Raw genomic sequence first — 7,732 nt, forward strand, 5'->3', positions numbered from 1 at the left:
TTCCCATTTTTTACACATTGGCGTGGAAGCCTACTCACGCACACTTGAAACACGGAGTGCTGCGGGAACAAGAAAGTATCACGCTGCAACAAGTTATCAGAGTCAAGTTAAAGATGGCTACATCTGTATAAAATCCATCTAGTAACAGATTACACGTTTCATACATTACATGTTCTTAGTCGTAGCCCCTATAACCACACATGTATCTTTCTTCCATGTTTATAAACAGCAGTCCCATGTAACGCCTATATCCAGTGTATGCACAGACAGTCTATCCAGGCAGTAGGAGATAATTAGATGATGTAACAGATACTGCAGCCGCTTATGATGTCACTGATGATGTCATAGACAGTACTAGCCGTTAGGTTCTATGTGCAGCTGGATTACATATTTTTTACAATTTCTGCCAATGACGTCTGGACCGGGACTGTGATTGACTGTGTGATTGACAGGTAAGATGCAGCATTTTATCATTAATTCTACAGTTCAAGTTCCAGTAAAATGTTTCTATTAATGCAAGTAACAACTGAACATTTTACATTCAGATTTCAATGTTTCATATTTTCTCATTAAAGTTACAACTCAGTACAACAGAGTATGTTCACACAGCCTATTTTCAGCCGTTTTCCTGGCCGTAAACACCCCGAAAAACAGCCGAAAATACGGAGGCTGGACGCTTCCAAACATCTGCCCATTGATTTCAATGGGAAAAACTGGTTTTTCTTTCCGATGGTGCATTTTACGTGGGCGTTTGATAAAGCGGCGCATAAAAAACACCCTGTAAAAAGAAGTGCATTTCACTCCTTCGGCCGTTTTTGGAGCCGTTTTTCATTGTCTCAATAGAAAAACAGCTCCAAGAACGTTGGTAAAAACGCCTCAAAAAATGTTTGTGGTTTAAAAAATGGCTGAAAATCAGAGGCTGTTTTCCCTTGAAAAGAGCTCTGTATTTTAGAGACGTTTTTTAGTTAAGTGTGTGAACATACCCTTACCATTGTCTGAGAATTGCAGCTGTCAGTAATGTGGAATGTGACTTCTCAGTCGTTTTCAATATGATGTCTAATTTAATTTAATTAAATAGTCTTAAAAAGCTACCGTATATTATCCTAATAAGGCTCAGCAGTAGCCAGGGCCGGCCTTAGGGGTGTGCGACCTGTGCCATTACATAGGGCGCATCCCTCCAGCAGGTGGAACGGGGCGCTGCGCTGGCTCCCTTCCACTGCTTGTGTTTTAGAAGCGGCCGGGCAACTCAGCAGCTGCCTTTCCGCCTGGGTGCGTCTCTCACTGACATCGCGTTTCTAGCAGCGAAAATCGGGATTCCTCTAGGAGATGGGGGCATTGGGGATTGGCATTTGTAAATTGCCCACATTGTGACCCCCCCTAATGTCAGTCATGGACACCTGGGCCTGGGTGTGACTGCAACCTCTTCACCCCTATAGTTATGTTCCCTGGGTTTACACTAACATTACAAAATGTTTTCAATGTCTGACTCGTCCTGTGATAGAAAATGAAAGGTGTGAAAGTAAATATATTATTATTCATTATGGATATGGGGTTATTTTATGTTTATTCCATTATGTATTTTACAGACATTTATGACATCTGAATATGTGGCACCAGTGACAGCCGACATGCTAGGGCATACACTGTATATATGTAAGTATTATAGCAAATGACAACCTATAGAAATTCTATAATCTGATGTCATCCAGAATGTTCCGATAGAGACACGTGACAAGACTGTGGGAACAAATTCCCCAATGTTGTTCATCCAGGGCCTGTCTTAGGGGTGTGCGACCTGTGCGGTTACACTGGGTGCATCACCTGTCACTAATGAATGGGGCGCCACTGGTCTTGATGTCTGGGGCACCCATTGCTTGAACACTCAATCCCACTCTTCATGTAAAAAAAGTAAAGGGCACTGCTCAGGATTCAGATACAATTCCTTGATAATGGATTACATTACAGTGTGGCAGACAATACTTGTCTGGCAGTGTTATTTGGGCACTGTATGATTGCAGTATTTGAGTACTATATTCTACGCCATAAAGCTGAATTCAGACGCTGCAGACTTGCTGCGCGGCAAAATTCACAAGTGTTACAGGTGAATAGTTACAGTCTCAAAAACTCATCCACATGTAGCAAAAGTAAACGCTGGGAATTTTGCTGCAGCTTTATATTATTATTATTATAGAAATGCTCCATAAAGAAGATATTATGGTATTAGTAATATATAAGGGACTTGTTATTTATGTAATTTCCTAATACACATTTGGCTTATGGGGGAGCACACAGCGCACACAGAGTGTCTACATTACCAGTACTGCAGTCTGTGCGCCACCATACAGGTCCGTCCACATGAATTTGCTGTGTACATGAGCCCTAATGTACATTTCCTTCATTGTTGGGTGGTCTATACTGAGCACACGTCTGTCTGGAGAAATAAAACTACACAATTATTGTTTTTTCCAGAACACCTTAAGATCGGCTGCCTGCTGCCAGGGGGACTCTCTGAAGCAATATTTCATCTATGCAAGGTGCGTCTCTTATTAGTTACTATATGCAGTATCCACCAATACCCTCCACAGTTAGAATGACACTTTTTGTATGTCCTGGGTCAGAATGCCCCTTTTGTATGGCCCCACAGTAATGAAGCCCCCTTTTCTAAGCCCCGACTCAGTCCTTTTATCCCCCATATTAATAGTGCCCCCTTTGCTCCTATAAAATAAAAAATTATACTCACCTAATAGACGACTAACCGGGTCAGACATTTCGCTTCCTCCCTGTGCCGTTATTGTTTGTCCAATTTCAGGGGCGTATGGAGCCCCAGAGCTGTGGGCCACCCCAAATCCCTGGACCCCAGCCGGTCATCCTATTTACCCCTTTGGTAATTTTACACTGGTTGGGGACTGGACTCTGTTCTAGATAGAAATGTTGCCTTTGATTGAGATTTGTCCTAATACATTGTCTTTCTTTCTCCTAGAATTAATTCCTCATAAGAGTTAATGATAACCACGTCCCAGGAGGGCAGATCAAAGATTAAGCAGAGCCCTCCACCTCACATCACATAACGTTCTACATTCAGTCGGATGTATTCAGTAGGAGAGTCCAAGGTCAGTGTATTTTATTAACTGCATCTCTAAATGATCACATAGTGTGTATTACTGGTCAATACTGAAGAGGGCACCACCACCATAGATGGCCTGGGCACACTCAACTTACACTGTCGATCCGGCATTTAGGGCCCAAACCTATAATATAAAAAAACAGAAAGATACAATCCCTAGTTTATTGACTGGGTGATATTATTTGGGCACTGTATGATTAAATTATTTGGACACTACATGGTGCATCATAAGGGGGAGGACGTCACAGATACTGCACATGTCACCAATAAACCTAAGGCCGGCCCTGGATGTGACACAATAGCTGCCACGTGACATGCCATCCACACGGACATGACCGCTGTGGCCTAGCAACTAAAGACAACAGAACCGCCAGCGCAGGAGCCACAGGGAATTTAATAAATGAGTAGGGAAAATTTGTTATTTTTAGCCATATGCGGCTTAGACTAAGGTTTATGAAACTGTCAGAAAACCCCTTTAATAATTATTTTGTCTGTTGAATCCAGAAATCCAATTTACCATTTTCTACTCTCTCTACTCCAGTCCAAAAGACTCCACAAAAGACAAATTAGAAGTTTTCCATTAAGGATAAGATTATATAGAAGAATAACAATAAGCTCCTGGTCCCTGATACAAAATCTATACCAGGGTCCTCCAACTATTATGTGCCATTATACTGCTGGTGTTATTTGTGTGGCAGAGGGGCATTGGACTCGCCCTGTGATAGAAAATGAAATGTGTGAAAGTAAATATATTATTATTCATTATAGATATGGGGTTATTTTATGTATGTGCATTAAACCCATTATGTATTTTACAGACATTTATAACATCTGAATATGTGGCACCAGTGACAGCCGACATGCTAGAAGATCCACTGTATATATGTAAGTATTATAGCAAATAACAACCTATAGAAATTCTATAATGTGATGTCATCCAGAATGTTCCTATAGAGACACATGACAAGACTGTGGGAACAATCTCCCTGATGTTTTCAATAGGCTGAACATATATTTGTTGATATGATGAACCATACTAAGCGCACGTCATATTATCTTCACAGTTTATACTTTTTGTTCCAGAATTTCTTGAGATCGGCTGCCTGCTGCCAGGGGGACTCTCTGAAGTAATATTTCATCTATATGCGGTATGTCCATCATTAGTTACTATATACAGTATCCACCAGTAGCTCTGTACATTGAAAAAGTAATGAGCGGGCAAAATGCCAAGAAAGGCGTAGCAGTGGGGAACCTTGGATAGTTGGTAGGAATAGGCATAATGTAAGTTAGGGGTATCTATGTCCAAAATGCTGGCCACATGGCTCGGTTTGGGACTGAACGTAGGTGTAAGGTAATTGGGTGAGGGAGTGTAGTGGGATTTTAGACAGCTTTGGTCTGCCAAGAACATTTGCGATGTGTCAAGGCCTGGATGCAATAGACAAGGACTTAAGTGAGTTTCATTACACAGTCATAATCTGCAGTCATAGGTGATAATGGACACTGGCAGAATGTTTTTATATTTACAGCACTCAAGCGGAAAGCAATGGAAGGTGCCAGGATATTGCCACGTATAGAGCCCCCACAAGTCATGCAGCACAAGGACCTGGACTTGGGGTGTACTGGATTGTTTGGAGCAAATGGCATCAAGGAAGCAAGGCAGGTATCCTCAATGGTATCATTCTAGCAAAAATTTGAGGGAACATGGCACGATGATGGGCCAAGTGCCAGGATCCTTGCGCAGGGATCTAGGGTTGATGAAGGCAGCAATATCCCAGTAGGGCCTCATAATCTCAACATGGGAGAGGGACACCTTGGGGTTGCCAAAATGTTTAGAACACGGGGTACTGGCACAATGTTTGGAATTACAGGAGCAGCGCATCTGGATGTAAAGAGAAGCAGAAGAAGGCAACAGTAGCTGGTTGAGTCTGATTCTGATCTGTCAGATGATAATAAGTGGTCTGATGTTGGGGATAGATGGGCTAATGGGCAAGACGTTTAAGATGCTGAAAAAAATGTTTACGCAGGATAAAGTAAAAAGGTAAAAGCGAGGAGGCGTGATACCGAAAGCCAATCCTTTACTGGAAAGAGGGGGTAAAGTTTGGGGCCAGGAAACATGTTTGTTGATTTCTACCTACACACACTTGTCCCAGGAAATGTTGGGAAACATAAGGGAGGAAAGGCTTGTCTAGGTTTTGTGATGTCTATGGAAGATTTTGTTTAGTATTGAGGTGTAAAGGTGGTGGAGCAAGGACCCCCTTATTGATCAGGTGCCTATAAAATGGGATGGTGCCTGTGAAGCAGGCTGGTAAGTATAAAAAAAATACATCTGTCGCATCTAAAAGAGGCATCAGTAAACGATGAAATAGATAAGGAGTTGAGTGAGTTGCATCATTAAAGCAGAATCTGCAGGCACGGATGACAATGGATACTTGCAGAATGTTTTTTGTGCCTACAGGACTAAAGTGAGAAGCAGTGGAAAGGACCCGGATATCGCCACGGATAGGGCGTCCACGAGTCATGCAGCACAAGGAACTGGACTTCTGATGTAATTGACTGTTTGGAGGAGATGGCGTACATTTGCGAAGAATGTAGTTGGCTTTCGAAGCGCGTAAGCAGTCTTGTATCATCACTTCAACATGCCGTGTGGTTTATAAAATGTTTTTCTAATTAAGTCATCACATTGTCATGAGTGTTGCTGGACCGTATTTTCTTCTGTTTACTGTATATTTATTGGACAGTGCTAACGCCATACAGCCCTCCCTGTAGAGAACACCATACAGCCCTCCTGTAGAGAACGCCATACAGTCCCCCTGCAGAGAACGCCATACAGCCCCCCCTGTAGAGAATGCCATACAGACCCCCCTGTAGAGAACAACATACAGCCCCCCCTGTAGGGAACGCCATACATCCCCCCCCTGTAGAGAACGCCATAGAGCCCCCCCCCTGTACGGAACGCCATACAGCCCCCCCTGTAGGGATTGCCATACAGCCCCCCCCTGTAGGGAACGCCATACAGCGTCTCCCCCCCCTGTAGGGAACGCCATACAGCGTCCCCCCTCCCAAAAAAATGCGACCTACAGTGTGTCCTACAAAATACATGTATCCCCCCTATCCACAGGATAGTGGATACATGTTTGATCGCTGGCAGCGAAAGCTGCTTCTATCCTCTCCTCAGGGTCCCCGGCAGTCACTGACAGCCGGAGACCCGACATTCAACAGCCCGATCGCGCGGGCAGTAAGTTAAAACCGGAGTCGTAAAAAGACTATGGCTCGGGTTTTAAGGACCCTGACCGCTAGCCGTAAAAATACAGCCAGCGGTCGGGAACCAGTTAATGGCAGAGCGGGGAGATACCTCCCTGCTCTGCCGTAGTGTTCAGTGGCGTCCCGCTGTAGCAGCCATAGCGGCTGCCAGCGGAGCCTCCGGCCATGGTGGGGGCCCGTGCCGGCGGGCGACACGGACCCCCTCATGCTGCGGGCCCCGGTAGTTACGCCACTGCTCAGTACATATATACAACACCAAAAAAAATCTCAGTGTTATGACTGCGGACCTCTGTCGCTCACTCTGTGATGAACGGCCGCGACCGCAACTTCCTGGCCACCTCCCCAGAGACCACGGCTGGCGCGGCCTTCCCTTCCTGGAGTGTGCGAGGAGTGCCTTAAAGGGCCAGCGTGCGCACTTCCTAAAAGTTTTCTATCCTACCCCAGTGCACCCAGGATTATAAAAAGGTCTCTGCCCTTCCATTCCTTGCTTGAGCGTTGGTTGTACTTTTCCCATGTTTGTATTGCAAAGGGTCCCTTAGTATTTTCCTGCTTGATCCCAGAGTTCCCGTTCCCTGCATCCTATTTCCTGTATCCCTTGCTGTTTCCTAACTGTGCATGCCTTTTATCAGAGTCGTGTGGTACCGCCGGCTGGATATGCCACGTCTGTGTGTCATCTACCATTCCTGGTGCCATCCGCTTCGTCTGGCGCAACCTGCCACACCTAGCCCTATCTGAGCCGGAGCCCACGGCCTAGTGGGTCCACATACGGATGTAGCCATCTTTAACTTGACTCTGATAACTTGTTGCAGCGTGATATCACACAAAAATAACCATTGAGAAGTCATTGAAAAGGTCAAGATAAGGGATCTTTCCACTGTGTATTTAATGCGTTATTAGTCAAGCTAAAGTCAGCTACATATGTTCCCTAGATTGTGACAGTACGCTCAGGCCATGGAACCCGCTGGCCAGCCTAAGATCACAGTTCAGGTCATACAGATGGATATGCGTGACCTATATGCACGTCAGCAATTACTAAGGGGTGGACCCCAATAGTATATATTGTATCTATATGCACGTCAGGAACAACTCCTCGTGGCTGTAAACTCCATCATCGCCCGACTGGATCAACTCCCTGTTCCTTCCCCAGAGACTGCTGCCGTTCCACTGCCTAATACCCCATCTGTCTGTTTTCCGGATCCACAGTTGCACTGCCTCTTTTTCCTCGCTATGACTGCGTGCTCACCATTTCTCCTCTGATGAGGCCAAGGTAGCGTTCATTATTTCCCTCCTCGCTGGCAAGTCCCTCGCATGGGCGAACCCCATCCTGGAATGACAGGGGCCCAAATT

The 7,732-nt window shown here is 45.0% G+C and overlaps 1 long non-coding RNA gene across 1 annotated transcript; it reads left to right on the forward strand.

Moving 5' to 3' along the window:
* The first annotated feature begins 275 nt into the window (after positions 1-275).
* Positions 276-5,795, forward strand: LOC142740500 (uncharacterized). The gene is made up of 6 exons (XR_012880734.1): positions 276-452; positions 1,587-1,653; positions 2,470-2,534; positions 2,981-3,110; positions 3,943-4,009; positions 4,208-5,795. It is a non-coding gene; the product is annotated as an uncharacterized LOC142740500 (long non-coding RNA).
* Positions 5,796-7,732: the final 1,937 nt, after the last annotated feature.

Source organism: Rhinoderma darwinii, chromosome 2 (genome assembly GCF_050947455.1).
Source record: "Rhinoderma darwinii isolate aRhiDar2 chromosome 2, aRhiDar2.hap1, whole genome shotgun sequence".
Taxonomy (NCBI): domain Eukaryota; kingdom Metazoa; phylum Chordata; class Amphibia; order Anura; family Rhinodermatidae; genus Rhinoderma; species Rhinoderma darwinii.